Here is an 18,178-nt window from a genome sequence, read left to right as displayed (position 1 = left end):
ATTATGGACATTTCATGCTCAATGCTGTAAGGCACAAAAATGTCTATAACAGTTGCCCCCTAAAGTATGAGGTCATTTATCGGGTGAAATTCTTTATCCAGGAGGGTCCGAAGTTCATCCATTTGCTGGGAGGAGACCTGTAATAAGATATAATACAATACATTATGATTCATACTGCTTTCATGATCTAGCTGAGGCGGGCATTCCCATGCTCAGCTTTATAAATTCATTTTTGTACATAGCACAGACAATCGTCTGATGGTAGACTGATAATTTTGGTGAAATTATCATCCTTTGAGTAGGATGATCATCTGATGCAATGATGTACATGTCAAATGTCTTTATCTTTCCTGAATATATATCGCAGCTCAGATGGATGAAACTAGATCCGGGGTCTTCAAACTCGTTCGATCTTCACTCTAAGTACAAGTCGATCCATGTGAGAATTGCGCTGAAGTCGAACATGGAAGGACATCGCTTGATTACCGGTCAATGATGTAAACCGTTAACAAGCGCGAGAGGAATCACCGATAATGATAATGACCCTCAAGGTACTGCAGTACAATTCACGTGGTGTGAATAAAGGACTTGGCGTCGAACACCACACAAAATCTTCTGGTCGAAGGTCATTGATGTATACCTGTCGCCGGAAGTGAGAAACTTGCCATTGAGGCATGCAAGCTTCAAAGTACTGAGGGGGTGTTCCTAGATCAACTTCTCGGATAATGAGCTGATGTCGACAAGAAGCGATCCGTCAAAGGAGGGCCTTAATGAATCCCACATCAGTGACACGGAACGGAGCTAATGATTTTAATGGAGGTGAAAACGATCTGTGACATATGATTCAGGGTGGCGGTCATGAATGGATGAAGGATAATGTATGGCAGTGGATGGGACTCGGTTGACTCTTTCTGAATGACTTCTCTTGAACATATAGCGACACTGATGTGATGGATCGGTAGCATTACCCCAATTATGGATGGTATGGCGAGACCATGGTGATGTGACCGGTGAATGAAACAACCCAACCTGATTGTGGTACGGAGGAAAAGTGTCATGTTCAAGAGCGACTTGCTACCATCAAAGTTCTCTTTAGTTTTCTCCTAATTTTCCCCAGTCATTGCTGACCAATACCTCTTTATTTTTGTCAAGCTTGAGGAGGATAACATATGCTTGTTCTATAACCTGCCCTTCGGGCAAGCCCATCGCTATGTTTTAACGAGCCTAGCGATAGTGAAACTCGTTCTCGTCTAAAGACAAGTTTGTCGCTATTTAGTGGTTTAATGAGTCTAACGACAAAGAAAACTCGGTTCCTTTTCATTTTTAGAGAGTCTGAAAAGGTACATAAAGTTAACTCCAAAATTCCTTTTTCGTCATCTAATCCCTTAAGTCCGAAAAGGTATAAAACAATACAGAAGGGATGAGTTTTCGATAGTTTTAACGAGCCGAACAAAACAAGCGCTCAATCTTTTTGTGCAATAATCCCTCAGGTCCAAAAAAGATTAAAATCTAGAGGAGGGATAGCACTTCCGGTCGCTTTAACAAGCTAGAAGGCCAAAACTCGGCAATCTTTTCATATTTTACGAGTCAGTTGAAAAGAGCTTAAAGAAGACTCGTCTTTTGAGGAACGAGTGATAAACAGGGTTAGCAGCTGATTCCAGGTACAGGTTGGAATTTTCCAATCACGACAGTGTCACAAGGATGGCTAGGTGAAATCACTCTTCGCAGCTGTTCCTCAAAATGGGTAAACAATCATATGGAGGTGAACGATCAGCCAAATGAAAAGTGGAGGTGATGGTGCAAACACGACCAAGGCTTTTATGGCAGATAAGGTTACATACACAATGGTTATTTACCGGGATGGGTTCATTTTTTAACGAGCTTGAATGCGCCAAAACACTGCTCGAGCTTATGTTTATTTTTTAACGAGCATGAATTCCGCGTTAAAACTGCTCGGATCTTGCGTTTATTTTTTAACGAGCATGAACTTTGTACTAAAACTGCTCAATTATACCAGTCATATGATATGAGTGTCTCATTGGAGATTGCTATTTTTTATGGAGCTTCATCTCACTACGCTTTGCTCCGCATCCTTTCTTTATGCAAGTTCGGAAACGACTAATCCTACGAGTTTAAAGGGTTAGACCTACAGGTTTAAAGGGAGGACCTAAAAATTTAAACAATAAATAGTTGCCCCTTGCTTGCACTCCAAAAGGTTTGCATGCCCCCAGGTATAAAACAGAATTTCAAGGTTACCTCTACTTCTCTTCCGCCAAAACATTTTTTTTAACGAGAGAGGCTTACCTCTTTCAGGTTACCCAAAGATTGTCTCGTTAATCTTTCAAACAAAACACTTCTTCGGAAATGTCTACCGAAATAGACAGAGGTGAGTGACGTAATCCCGCCACCTCACATAACTTTGACAAAAGAATCTTATTCTAGAACAACCCTCTTTCCTAGACGGATGGGGTACGGACTAGTCATATTCTCCCGCGGAAACCTACCCTATACCCAAAGTTCTCTGCCGAAGCATACCAGGACGCATGCCCCCTGGGTTCCAGTCATATCCTCCCGGATTACTCGCGCTCATCAAGAGGACGGATCGTGGGTTGAGACACTTCTTGCGTGAATGGACCATTTAGGGATGGTATATGACTACTTGCAATGTGTGATCCGGGCAATGAAAGTTGGTCCACGAGCTTGACCATTCTTCCTTCATGCGGAAAACACATTACTCTAAAGAGTGATGAGACGATGGCTCCCATGCAATATATGTAGTCTTGTCCAAGGAGTAGGTTATAATCCAAGGGTCCTTGAACGACCATCACGTTCATTTGAACGGTCTTCCCTTTCAATGTTATGGGCACATTGGGGAGGATCCCTAAAGGGCGACTGGTTCCCTTATCAAAGCCTGATAGATTTCTCATTTCAGGCAAAAGTGCTGGCGAACCAAGCGCTTTCCAAGCAATAGAGGAAAGGATACTCACAGATGCCCCTTCATCAATAACTGTACCAGCCATTACCATTCTGTATATTTGGACAATAATTCTGAATGGTATGCTAGCTGGCAAGCGGGGTCTGCCTAGTTGGTTCCAGTCAAAGGACACAACCAGGTTGCTTGGTGGTGGGACCGAATATACGGCCGGATATCGCTCTGATGAACTTCCTTCCTGCGATAAAGGAATGGTGGCATTGCCCCCTTGATCATCAGAGTCAGTGCTGATGAAGAGAATTTGGACGGTGTCGTCTTTATTCTCCTCTGTGATGATGTCATTCGAAGATAGAGCCTCTGAAGGCAAAACCGGGTCAACTGCCGTTTCAACCTTTAGATTTTCGTCAGGTATGGATTCAGACGGTTCATCTTCAATGACAGGTGCTTCGGATGACCACCTGGGCGGGTCAGCCGGGTTTTCAACTAGCGAGGGACTTGGTAAGAGTTTTTGAGATCCAGGAGGAAGATGCGCTCGTAAAATCGGGCGATCTTCCAGAACTCTTTTTGCCTCGTCTAAGAAGGGACAACGGTGGATGGCGTGATCGCCTTCACACAGTCTGCAGGGAAATTTAGCTTTCCCACTCTGTCCTGGGGCTTCACTCCCACTAGTTGACGGTGAGCAGTCGACATGGTTATCAGAGGTCGATGCTACCGAATTGTGCAAACGGGGGAACCAGTCTCTTAGTATCTGAGGGATACAGGGACAATCTCGGTGGAAGTGGTCTCCCTTGCATATGACACATGGCGATTTAGGCCTTACGAGTGCTGTGTGTGGATTCTTGTCGGACGACACTTGTTTTCCCCCAGACGCCTTTGGCTCCTTCTTCTTCTTCTCTTTCTTCTTCTTCTCCTTAGGAACTCGGTTTTTTGATTTACCGGTTCCGTCAAGCGAAGAGGAAGGAGGAGAGGAAGATGAAGTTGAAGGCTGGTGGGTAACTCTTGTCTGGTCTAACTGTTGACTCGACTGTTTAGGAATTGTGGTATTCTGAATGACATTGGTTGAAAAGAGCCAGACTGGTAGGCCAATTGTCAATCCTGGAAGCGACAATGTGGCCATGTGGGGCGCACCAACATCTCCCCAAGAGGAGAAGGGACTAGGATTTCCACCAAGGGGAATTCCTTGGTTGGTGTGCTCCATCTTTTCAACCTAAAGATCAACGTGGGAATAATGGGTGATTGTTCCGTTTAAAATAAATTGTTAACGACGCTTTAGACACAACTTGCTTTTTCACTTTTAAAGAGTCGAGAAAAAGCTAAAGATGACTCTAGTCTCCTTCGATGTTTTAACGAGCCTGAAGTGACAAATGCTCGGATGGAATTTTTCTGTTATAGAGTCTGAAAAAGGCCAAAAGAAACTGCTCTGGAGATCTAGGCAGAGGGTGTGCTAAACTTTTCGCAAAACCGCAGAATACTTTTTAAGGTACGGGCGGTCGATCTTCGTGAATGCTGTGTTCACTGCATTGCGATCAGTAGGGCGGCCGACACGATTTCCTAAGGATAAAGGATATATGCCTATAGGGGTCTCCCAATATATACGCGACGGTACGTGGGAGCACAATCCGTACTAGTGCTATCGTCCCTCAGGAGGAATCACCCACCTTCCACGAGATCGACAGTCACTAGGTTTAACGACGCCAGAACACGTCTCTAGCCTAGACCTCTATGTTGTGCGTTATGTTGCAAAGCGTTGTTAGGTTCATTCAGTTTATTTTAAGTTGATCTTTTTAGAAGTTTGCCTTTCAAGGTTCACCACGAGATGTATGATACAAATTCCTAAATGCAATCTAAAGATGATAAGCAAGCTTTATATCTTTTCAACTTTGAAAATCCTAGCTACTAAGGGAAAAGAAAGACACCATCTTTTCTCAAAGAGCAATCAGCACACTCTAATGCACTCTTCCTAAATCAAGCATGCAAACTTATCAAAATGCAAATGCACAATGCAGGTGTGTGTTTTCCGCTTTCTTAGTATTGATGCCTACAAAAGAAAGCTTTTTGTACAACTTTGAATTTGCTTTTAAATGACAGATACAAACAAGTTTACTTTTTCGAAATCAACAAGGGTAGAAGAGATTACAATTACTTAACGATTTTCGAAATAAAATTTTGTTTCGACACTTTAAAAGAGACAAATTCAAACCAATAAGCAAGAGTAAAGGTATAATTAACTGAAAACAGCCAATGAACTCTCTCCTAAGATCACAATCAACAGATCTGAATCAAGGGCTACAGGATGATTATTTCACTCATGCAAAGGAAAACTGTAAATGACGTAAAAAACACATAAAAACACTCACAGTCCTTTTGTAAAAAAGGAGGTGTAATCTAGGCAAAGAAAAGGAGTTATCAGACTGGTACCTATGCTGGTTAAAGGCTGCAAAAACAGAGATCAAAACAGGGCAACAGACAGCAGAGAACCCCAGATGCACAAGGCTAAACTGGTTCAGCGCAAGTCCAACACTGTGGAGTTGACATTCAGCGCAGGTAGCCTTCACGGGACCTGCGTTGAAATGCAGACTGCCTTCACAGCAGTTGCGCTGAAGAAGAAACTCTCGTTTCCTCTGGGTTCTGGGTCATAAAATGCTCAAAAATCAACTGTTTCAGGCCAAATCAGAAACACAAGCAAGGTATAATCAGAGGGATGCTTTGAGAGGGTACTAAGATCTATCACAAAGGATCATCAAGTCATTTGTGAGTCCATTGTTTAGATCATAGACAAAATCCAGTGAAGGATCAAGGCAGCAACAGTCTACTTTGCAAAAGCAGTTCGATTGTTGTTGTTAAGTCTATGAGGTAAACAATGATGTGAACACAAATAAAATGACTAAAACAAATCTCCCCAATGGAGTCGCCAATTTGTTGTGGGGAAAAATGCCTATGCAGGATGATCCTATCCACCTAAGGTGTGACAGTGCCTTAGCAACAAACAGAGACAGCTATTCTGGTTTCTTCCTTTATGAAATGGGAAAGAAGAGAGATCAATGGACTTACCGGTGTCTTCCGTTTGTCCCTCGATCTAGATCCTCTTCTCCTTCGAGTGTTCACAGCTACTTGCCTCCTCGCTCGTCCAAGAGAACAGCTACTTGATTCCTGCGAGATCACAAGAGAACAGCTACTTGCGACAAGAGAACAGCTACTTGAGATAAGAGAAGAACACAACACAAAGGTAGATATTCATATTCATAAAAGATTCAGGATTAGAAATAAATCAAATACACTAATGCAATCATACATCAAAGATACATCAGTATATAGGAGAAAACCAAGATAGCTTTATTGATAAATAACAAGGTTCAGGAAGAGATACAACCCAGAGGGCTCCAATCCAGCATCTCTTTCCAGCAGAATGGAATTCCTATCTTCACCTCCCTTCAAAGCATTAAGCACCCAATGATTCTAGTCTCAAACCAACAACAATTCTTTGCAATAACAAAATTCCAGCCTCTAGATCTCATGGAGGAGAGATCTATATATAGTTATTTTGGAGAGAGGATGAGTCAGCTTGAGATCTGACTAGTGTCCTCTCCCTCTCTCAGTTCTTGAGTCCACTTGGAGGTTCTTGCTTCCACTTGGAGATTTGGAACCTCTTACTCATCACCAGTCGAATTCCCTGAGGCAAGTGTCATTTTGGAAGCTTCCTGGGCATTGACACCTTGAGGAATGAGCCTGCCACTTGTCCAAACTCGCTCAGCGTAGGTAGCCTTTGTTGGAGTTGAAATTCAATGCAGGTAGACAGTGGAGCAGTTGACATTCAGCGCAGATGCTCAGTGGAGCAGTTGACATGATCCTGAATTGACTTGTTTTTGAGCTGTTTCAGGTGGAGAACTTCTGTGAATTGCTGTGGTTAGTTAGCCTTGTTCCTCTAGGGGTAGGAACAACATTTTTAGGGAATTTGGATCCCTTAGATTATGGACATTTCATGCTCAATGCTGTAAGGCACAAAAATGTCTATAACATGCATGCAACAACTCAACTGACTCATAAGAAAAGTGTATTTCCTTCTCACAGCTGCATGTGCCACCTCTGTAGCTCAAACCGAAGTGCTCCAAGAGAATAAGATTAAGTTTATAGTCCAAATATTATTGTGAGATAATAATATTTGACTTTTCTATTTTTGACAGCCAGTCTAAAAATAGACTTTGATCACTCACACTTTCATCAAAAATAGAAGTCCATCTATTTTTTCCCAACTTGATCAATCATCCATAAACAACAACCTGCAATCCATAGACATGATCCATATGTCTAAAAATAGACTTGCGCCAAAAATAGCCTACGGGCCCACTTAGTGAAGGTGACTCTTTTCACTAAGCTCCATCATCTTGTTGCAATCTCAACACTCCCTCTCGACAAGATATGGATTATCAGCAACCCCTATCCTGCCTCGGTGGTACTCGAATTTGCTCCTGGTGAGAGCCTTCATCAGAATATCAGCATCCTGATCCTCCGTTGGAATGTACGAAAGTAACATGATCCTCCGCTGCACACAATCTCTGATATGATGGTACCTGCTGTCAATATGTTTAGATCTATCATGAAATACAGGATTAGCCGAGAGTTTAATGCAACTATGGTTATCACAGTAAATCACAGTAGGATCCAAATGAGAACCGAACAAACCAACTAGGATCTTCCTCATCCATATAGCCTCGCATGCAGCCAAACTTGCTGCCATATACTCGGCCTCTGCTAAACTGAGTGCCACGGATCTCTGTTTCCTGCTGTACCAAGAAATGCTGTCGATCCAATACTGAAGACCCCTCCTGATGTGCTCTTTCTGTCTGTTGGGCTCCCTGCCCAATATGCATCCGTGAAGCCACATAGCTTCACCTCATCCTCTTGTCTGTACCACAAACCATATCTCGATGTGCCTCTCAAGTAGCGCAATACATGCTTGCCCGCCTTCCAGAAGAGCTTGGTAGGCTTAACCATAGCTTATGAAAGCTGGTTAACTACATAGCATATATCAGGTCGTGTATTGACCAAATACATCAGCGACCCCACCAACTGTCGATAAACAGTGGCATCCACTTCTTCTCCCGAAGTGGCATCCTCCTTCCTCCAACCTCCAGGAAGAGGAGTATCAACAGGCTTGCAGCCATGCATGTTGAACTTCTCCAGTATCTCCCGAGCATACTTGCCCTGAGAAACAAACAGTCCACCACTACGCTGCCATATTTCCAATCCTAGGAAATAGTGAAGGAGGCCCAAATCCTTCATCTCAAACTCTGTAGCAAGATCCTTCTTGCATGACAGTATCAACAGCTCATCACCCGTTAGAATCAAATCATCAACATACAGTACAATGATAAGCAACTTACCCTCCACCACAATTTGGTATAGGTTCAGATCCACCTTGCTCTTGGAGAATTCAAGTCCTGTGAAATAGCTGTCTATCCGTGTGTACCAAGCACGTGGTGCTTGCTTCAACCCATACAGCGCTCTCTTGAGCTTGCACACATGCGACTCGCTGCTGAAGACTTCAAAGCCTTCGGGTTGCTCAATGTACACCTCCTCCTCAATGACTCCGTTGAGGAACGCAGTCTTCACATCCATCTGATGAATGTGCCATCCCATCTGCGCTGAGAGAGCAAGAATCATCCGTATGGAAGAATACCTTGCGACAAGTGCAAAGGTCTCCTCATAATCGATCCCCTCAATCTGTGAAAAGCCTCGGGCAACAAATCTTGCCTTGTACTTCTCCACACTCCCATCAGCTGCCTGCTTAACTTTGTAGATCCATCTCGAACCCACCACTGATTTCCCTTCCGGTCTAGGAACAATCTCCCATGCACTGTTTCTGACAATAGAATCATACTCTTCCACCATGGCGTCTACCCATGCGAGATCCTCCACAGCTTCCTCGAAAGAGGATGGCTCAGTCACAACACACTTGCTCATAAGAGCCATGTATCCAGTGTACCGATCAGGTGACTGTCTCTGCCTACGTTGGGCTATAGGTGGTCCTACAACTTTCTCTGCATCTTGAGCCAGTCGCTCAGCTTCTGTCAAGCGCTTTCGCCCTCTGATGGTTGGCGCTGCATGAGTGGTCTCTTCCACTCCATGAACCTTGTCCTGTGGCTAATCCACGTCCTGAAGCTCATCCTTAGGAACTAATAGCTCCTCATCTGCATGCAAGTGTAGCTCCCTCTCAAGCGAACACTTCATGGCTTTCTCCTCCTGAAATTTTATATCCCGTCGCACAACAGTTTTACCACTGTCTGGCAAATACACACGATAGTTGTGGGGCGTATCAGTGTACCCCACAAATATCCCAACCTCTGCGGTCGGCTCCAACTTCTTCCTGGCATCCTTCGTCACATGCATGTAAACGTTAGCACCAAAAATCCTCAAATGAGAAAGATCAAGCTTCTTACCAGAATAAGTCTCCTCAGGTGTACTCATGCCAAGTATCCTATGAGGACAACGGTTCTGCACGTAAACTGTTGTATTGCATGCTTCCGCCCACAAGTGAAGGGGTAGGCCCTGATCATGCAACATTGCCCGTGTAGCACCCACAATCGTTCTGTTCTTCCGCTCAGCTACCCCGTTCTGCTGTGGGTTATGGGGAGCTATGAGCTCTCTACGAATCCCTTCTGTCTTGCAGAAATCCTTGAACTCGTCCGAGATGTATTCACCACCATTATCGCTCCTAAGAGCCTTCACCTTCTTCCCCGACTCCTTCTCGACCAGTGCTTTGAATTCACAGAACTTTGAATATGTCTCGCTCTTCTTCTGCATGAAGAAGATCCAACAATTACGAGAGAAATCATCAACAAAAATCACATAATACCTGTGTTTTGCTGTCGAAGCAACTGAGAAAGGTCCACACACGTTTGTGTGAATTCTCTCAAGGATCGTCGTGGCGCGACTATCCTTCTCGTGAAAGGTGGCTTTCACAAACTTCCCCAAAGTACACCCCTTGCACTGATCTGACTGCGCAAGTGTGCCTTTAGGAAGCCCTGTAGTGATCTGCTGCAGTATCTTCAAGGCTCCATGGTGAAGGTGACCCAATCTCCTGTGCCACAACTCGCCATCATCCCGGCTCACCAATCCTTCTGCCTTGCCTGCCATTGCTGCGCATCCATCTACATGCAACTGATAAAGGTTCCTCACTCGAACCCCTATCTTCTGGGTCTCACCAGTTGTCTTGCTGCGCAGGAAGGCCTTTCCCTCACTGAAAACAACATCATACCCCTTGTCTTCTAACATCTCCACTGAGATGAGATTCTTCTTCAATCCTAGAACATGCATGACTTCCTTCAATACAAAGGTTTTACCAGACTCCCTCTCAAAGGAAATGGTACCGATACCGGTCGCACTGTATCTACCATCATCGCCCATCTCGATGTGCACTCCAAGATCCTTGTCCTCCAGATCAAAGAACAAATCTCTATCTCCAGTCATGTGAAAAGACGCACCACTATCCAAGAACCACACTGATCCCATCACACTTGAAACCAAGCATGTGATCAATGAAAAATCAAGCTCAAACTAAGAAGCTAAGGCCTCTCCCCCTGCAGATCCAGCAGCTTGCTTGTTCTTCTTCTTCTGCGGACAATTTGTGGCATAGTGTCCGTGCTGGTGACAGTGAAAACACTTCACCTTGGACATATCCTGCTTCTTTCCTTTCGCACCAGAATGAGAAGCTTTCTTGTTCTTCCCCTTCTTTGCTTTGGCAGCCAAAGCGCAATTCTCTTCATCAGATACCTTTGATGAAGATCCGTTCTCACCTTTATTGTTACTGAGTTTATCCTTGAGAGCCAGGTCTCTCTTGCTTTGGAATAACATTTGCAATCCGTTGAAAGACATTTCAACAACACTGCTACAAATTTGATTTCCACCAGCTCCAAACTCAACCGCCTCCGATCTAGAATTCGTGAGAACACAATATTTCTCGTACAGAGATTGACTGTATGGGCATTCACCGGATATCTCACCTTCCAAAAGAAGGATGAATCCAGAGGCTACCTGGCTCGATTACAGACTCTGCCTGAATAAATAGAATGTAAACACTTCCTGAATAGTAGATCTGATGATCAACAGCTTTGATACCATGTAGAAACTTTTTCTACAATTATCTAGCTCGCTCCGATACCATGTAGAAATTTTTAATAATTTAACACATATTCAACAGAGATTATCCTGATCATGTACTATTGCGGAAAACATACACAATACATAAGCTCCTCTATGTTGATCATCAATATAGCAGCATCAATAACAATAAAACATCAAGAGCATTCACACATTAACACAGTATGTATCCCGGGGAAAGCATCTCGCTAAAAACCCCAACTATCTGTATATTAATGATTGAGTCATGTAACATTACACAACATAATACTTCTCACAAGTATCTCCACCTCTGTTACACACAATACAGCTTAGATCTGATCTCCAAATCTCTTCCACTGCTTGCCTGCCTCCACTGCTCAATACCTGCTCAAGAACTGATGAGAATGACTTCGCAAACTCGTATTTCACCTGCAAAATAGTCACTCACACTTTTTTGGACGTGAGCACAAGCTATAATGTGGGCAAATACGTGAGCAAACTCATTGGCATACTCAATCCCTTGATTGTGCAAGATCTAGTGCACAACTGATAGCAATCTGATTCTCTACCACCTGTCCCTATTGAACTGAACATGCACTGACATGCAACTGAGTTAACTGATGTATTCATTAGTTGTATTATGAGTTAATAACTTGTGAATTAATTAATAACTAATTCACCCAACTCATCTCTAGTCTATTTGCCAGTTAGACTAAATACAACCAGTTTAACAAAGCTAAACTGAACACAACTCCATCAACTCCACAATCAACTCCACCAAACTCAACTGATTGAGTTCTAACTGAAGTCATGCATGCAACAACTCAACTGACTCATAAGAAAAGCGTATTTCCTTCTGACAGCTGCATGTGCCACCTCTGTAGCTCAAACTGAAGTGCTCCAAGAGAATAAGATTAAGTTTATAGTCCAAATATTATTGTGAGATAATAATATTTGACTTTTCTATTTTTGACAGCCAGTCTAAAAATAGACTTGGATCACTCACACTGTGATCACTCACACTTTCATCAAAAATAGAAGTCCATCTATTTTTTCCCAACTTGATCAATCATCCATAAACAGCAACCTGCAATCCATAGACATGATCCATATGTCTAAAAATAGACATAGTCTAAAAATAGACTTGCGCCAAAAATAGCCTGCGGGCCCACTTAGAGAAGGCGACTCTTTTCACTAAGCTCCATCATCTTGTTGCAATCTCAACACAAACACCATAGACTCACAAAACTAGAGTTGCTGAAAACTAGCTGCAATTGCTCCTGTATTAGTTGAAAAGATCATAACATACAAGCCTCCTCCACAAAAGTCCAACCCTTCTCTCTGAAAGAGAAATGATACATATATACTCCATTAGACCACTTCCCCACCTTCAAGAGTCAAATTCCTAGGTGGTGGAACTAATTCCAAGATTCTCTCAACCAACAAGTGAGACTGAGAAGGTTAAACACAAACATTTCTTGGAGGCTTTGTTTTGGATTTCGCTTCCTTAATGAGCCCTATTAAACATCAAAAACAACCTGTCATGTGAATTTATTCATGCTTACATCATCTAACCTCAAACCAAGCTCAATTACATCAAGAGTTTTGACTTTGACCAAGTCAAACTGAAAACTAGGAAATTTACATAGTGAAATTTTAAATAAAAACACAGGAAATTACAGAAGTGCAGCGCAGACTTTGATCCCACTTTAAGGTGCCTTCCTAAGGTTCAAATGAAGATATGAAAGAGATTTCAACTATATTTTCAAGTCTAGTTTCCAGAACACCTTTAATTTTTGAAATTGACCCATGGGAAGGCCTTCAAAAATTCAATCTACCAAGGTCTCTCCAGAAGCGCAACGCCTATTAAAAAGAGGTTCAGAAAACTGATTTTTTACCACTTTTTCCCTTCTTTTCTCAAAATTTAGGTCCTCTCTGGAAAATCTGAAGAAATGGGTTTTGAGAGGATGCCAAGGGATTTTTGAAAATGCAAGCCATTTCTGATTTGAGTGCCTGAGGAAAAAGTGCAGTGCCTTGAATGGCCAAATTTCTGCATAAGGCACTGAAATATCCAAAAAACCAAAAATGTTCAGAATATCTTCAAAATTGATATAAAGCTATAAAATGAAGTATATTAAGCCCTCATGGATGCTTCCGCAAGCATATCTAAGTTACCCTTCTCATTTTGGTCCTTTAGGGCTTCTTTGAGCTTGTTTTCGAGTTGTTTGACCTTGACATTGTAAACCATATTCTTGGCCTGGTAGTGATGTGCCATATGCCTTATTAGCTAGTTGTCTCTATTGGCCTTGTCCAAAAGCTTCTCCAAGTGGTCATTCACCTTGTCTGACCAATACTCCCTGTCTTCATTGACTTCTAAGGAAATTCTATCTTCTAACTCTAGTTCCTCATCTAGCAAGATGTGTTTTTTCTCCTCTTTCAATGCTTTGTTAAGCCCTTTGGTTCTTGGCCTCTTTTTCTTACCTTGTTCTTGAGTTCCTTCAGACTCATTGATTTCTAAGACTGCTTTTCCCTTGTCTTTTTGCTGCAATAGTTTAGCTTGCTCATTTTCCATGATAAGTTTCTTTGCCTTTAACTAACTATTTTCTTGTTCTAAGAATGAAATGACAAATCTTTCCCTTGCCATGTTGTCCATGAGTTCTCTGATCTAAGAGTCTTTGTCTTTGATAATCTACTGCATTCTTGAGGGCTCATTTTCTGCTTCTAAGTCTACTAACTCAAACTCATGCTCAACCAAATCTTTATCTTGCACTGGTGACCCCTGTTTTGCTAATGTAGAAGGCTTGGTCCCTTTCTCACCATGAGAAGTAAACACAAGCCTTTTTCCTCTTTTGTACATCCTAGTCACCTCAGGTCTAGGTGCTTTAGGAATCTCTATTGATTTTCTTGAGGACCCAACCTCCATTTGTTGTGTTGGCATGCTTGAATGTTGAACTGAAACATTGGATTCATGCCATTTCAATGCTACCTCCAAGAAAGAATCCCATGTCATGTTCTTCTATGCAAGTTGATGGAGCACTACAGTCTTGATCAAACTATGATGAAAGAGACTAGAATAGTGTTCTTTGTTTTTCACCTATACCTTCTTTGACATCTTGGAAAGGCTCCTACATAGATAGTTGCACATGTTTAGAGGTTTCTGAGTTGTAAAGTGCATTAGAAACCGGATGTGATAGGCATATAGTCTTGAGAACCTTCCTTCACATGTTAAAAATTTCATGACAACTTTCATCAATGGAGCATATTTCTCCAATAGGTATCTAAAACATATGATATGTGTATGAGTCTCCATGTATGGTGTTTTCAAGAAAGACCTATAATGTACAAGATCTAAGTTCATCCCCTTAAACCAATATTCACAATGATCTGGTATCCTTGTAGCAAGTGAAATAGAAGCCACTGAAAATGTGAATTCCACACCAGCAATAATGACACTTTCTCCTTTCAAATGAGTAGCAACCCAATCTGTCAACTGCTCATGGAAACCTACTTCACACACCCTTTTGCAAGAATATAGACAATTTACATCTTCAAAGCACTGTTTGATAAAGGTTGATGCATTGATCTCATTGCAGTTGGCTAGTTCATATCTGAGAATTTTTCCTCCCTTATGGTGTTTCTTCCTTTTTGGTGAAGAATCTCCTTCCATGATGATTGAAACCCTAGTAACAGGAAAATGAGAAAAAACAGTGGAGGATGAGTGAAAAATGAAATGATGGATAGGTGGAGTGGAAAAAATGGCAACATAAATTCTAGGAATTGGATATGGACAGTGAGAAACTTGTGAAAATGAAATGAGGTGGAATGAAGGACAGGAGTATTTGTGAAAAATGAAAAACAGAGTTTCTAGGAAAACTCTCCAAATTCCTTAGTAATGAGCTAGGGTTTCATTTTTGGTGAAGTAATTTGGTGATTTACAGTTGGTTCAATGGTTCATAATGTATATTAAACATGTGTAGAGGTGTAGAATGATAGTTTTACATGTTTAACATATGAAAACTAGACTAGCTATCATCAACCCTAGCTCATTTCATGAAAATTTCACTAAAAACCCTAAATGAAAAAATCTTAAGATTGAATCCATCTTGCTAAATAAAAAGGTAAGTAAGGTGATGTAATTACTTGTAGAGGAGTCTAGGTTAGCAAGAAAACAATTTGAAAGCTTGAAATTTCAATTTGGGAGAGTTTATGGATGATTTTGAGATGCTCTGGCACAAGCAAAAAGCAGTGTCTAAAAGCGCAATGCCGGCCTCAAAAGCGCAGCGCAGTCTCTGGAAGCACAACACCTTGAATTTTTTATAATTTTTCTCAAAAACCCGAGTTTTTCTCACCAATGGATGAGAGAGCCTGATGCAAAGAGAGGAATAGAATGCAAATAAAGTGAGTTTGGGGATTTTTTGATTTATATAGGAAAGTTAGTTTTCCTTTTGAAAAGAAATGGGCCCCATAAACCTTTCAAAAAAATGATTTTTCACTTTTAAGGGTGAGTCACCTTGGAGAGCTGAAACCTGGGTTGCATTTTCACTTTTTGAACACTGAAACTTCTTATCCTGGAGCCTTTGAAAACATAAATTATGATGAACTTGTGATAACTCCTCAAGTTAATGTCAAAGAGTGGCTTGTCATGTTTTATTTAATGTTGGATTTACACATGATGATGATGGACCTTGAAACCCTAATGACCTAATGAAAACTTGAAACTGAATGGAATGATGATGATGACTAATAAAATAGAAACCTTATTTTTATTATGAAACCTTCATCTGAATGAGGTAGGTGACCAACATATGTGACTTTCCCAAAAGACTAAAATCATTCCTAGACCAATTAACCAGTGACCAAATTTTACTCTCTAAACCTAGTGACATGGTAAAATTTGACTTTGAGACTCTCAACAGAATTGGTAAAAGCATATTTGATCATTGATGACAGGAAAAAATGACTGACACTAACAAATTCCATGCCTTTCTTTAAACCATCCATCTCAGCTTCCACACCTTTCTGAACCATCCATCTTAGCTTCCACGCCATTCATCTTATCTTCAACGCCTTTCTTTAAACCATCCATCTTAGCTTCTGTTACTTTTTGTGAGAGTGAATTTTGTTGCACTTGGTCTCATAATTTTGTGTTGAAGCATCGAAGATCGTTGCTTACAACATGGGGGAAAACCACCCGGTCCGGACCTTGGTTGGCAGCTCCTTTTCTGTTTGGTGTAGTGGCTCTGACTGGGGATAATGGGACCAGTTTCCCAATAGAAATTATGATAGTGATGATGGGGTGATATATGGTAGTTAGAGGAATGTTTAAGCAAAGTAATCTATTCTAAACTAATAATCACATGCATATATCCTAGTTTTAAACACTATCTAACTATGACTATACCTGGGAATAAAGTAAAGTATGCGATCTACAATAATGTCCTAGAGCAATTGGTAATAAATATCATTCAACTGTAATAAGAAGTGAAATTGTTTTAACAATGATCGTTTTGGATAAATAGTTATCCAAAACGATTGTGAAAGATATATCGCATAAGAAATTGTTCATGTATTCAGCACAAAGCTTAGGCCATCACCATTCAAAAGTACAATAATGGTAACCAAGATTCAAACTTTCATACATAAGCATTTTGAAGAAAAAATATTGCTTGATACATAAATAAAACAAAATCACAAGATAAAAGTACCATTTTTAATAAGTTCTGCTCATGTGTTTCAACAATATCAACCTACTTCCAATCTGTTAGCTACCTATACCAATAGGTTTCATATTTCATGATTGGCAAAGAAAGTTCCAAATATGCTCTGCTTTGATGATGCAAAGATCCCATATTTTCAAGGAAAGACAACATGTGTATATAACTTGATGTTGACTCAATTTTGATGGATGGTCCAACAGCCTAATCTGGATCATGCCATGTTTCAATTTTCTGTTATAGATTAGAGAAACAAGTCTGTCCAGACAGTTCAATCCTGGCAGACAAAGTAGTTAGGTAGAGAAAGAAGGTTCCCAACTGTTTAATCTGGGACCTTGGAAGCAATAAGGGTAGCCTTAGATAGAAAATCAAAAGAAAAGCCAAAGGAAAAGAAAAGGCACCTAAGGGTTTGCAAGTCCAAGTGCACCCTCCTTAAAGTAACAAAAAATGCTAGGAAATAGGCAGGGTAGGCAGTGGAAGGTTGCAGAAAGCTAAATCCAAGGACATCACTTGGAGTAAATCAAAGTGGCCATCAGCAGGAAAGGCAAGAGTAGTGGCCTAAGTGCCACAGTGTTAAATCATCACTAACCTCCCTCATCCCCTTCAAAGTTTCTAACTAACCTCCCATGAGCACTGCAGGATTTGCCTGATCAGTCCTCCTTATACTCTTCATCTATACAAATTTATTGTCATAGATGACTTCTTTCTTTGAAAAGAAGCCACATTTCTTGTCTAATATTCTTTTCATTTTGATCTACTCCCTAAGCTAAGTTGCTTTCATATAAACTTAGTGCTATCACTCATTCATTTCTTCCATTCATACTAACCCTTAACTTCTTATTATCTAAATCCCTTATGTTTCCTTTCCCCCTACTATTATAACACCATGGTGTATAAATCCCAAGCAATGTATAGATATCCTCCCTTTTAGCACTATAGCTAAATAAGTTTGTCTAAGGGAGACATTAGTCCACCAGGGACTATGGTCAACCCTGTCATGGGATTGCTCTAACCTCTGGTTAGAGTAATAACCTCACCCTAAGCCCTCACCTCCCCTCTTTTCAAAAGTTTCATCAAAAAACCCCTTTCCCTCTGCTTAAACCCTTTTAAGCTCTTTTCCCCCACAGATTAACCCGAAAACCCACAAAAAACCCAAAAACCCAAAGTCCCGCGCCCAAATATTAAATCGAATATTTAAATGGTCGGGCGGGGCCCAACCCAAAGCTGCGCGACAGACGGCAGTACCCGCCAGCCGTTGATCGTCCGCCGCCCCCGATCCAACGGTGGGCGGTCAATCTAAGATCCCGACCTGCCTCCCTTTAACGTCCGGGGAATGGCGGTATTGGGGGCCGTACCCAGGACGCGTGGCATGCGCTGGGGTTGTTCGGAGCCCCCCTCCCCGATACCGCCTATC

This window comes from Pinus tabuliformis, chromosome 6 (assembly GCF_031772625.1).
Source record: "Pinus tabuliformis cultivar Carrire ecotype Pingquan chromosome 6, CPIR1, whole genome shotgun sequence".
NCBI lineage: Eukaryota > Viridiplantae > Streptophyta > Pinopsida > Pinales > Pinaceae > Pinus > Pinus tabuliformis.
The sequence above is the reverse complement of the archived record's forward strand: the minus strand, read 5'-3'. Positions refer to the sequence as shown.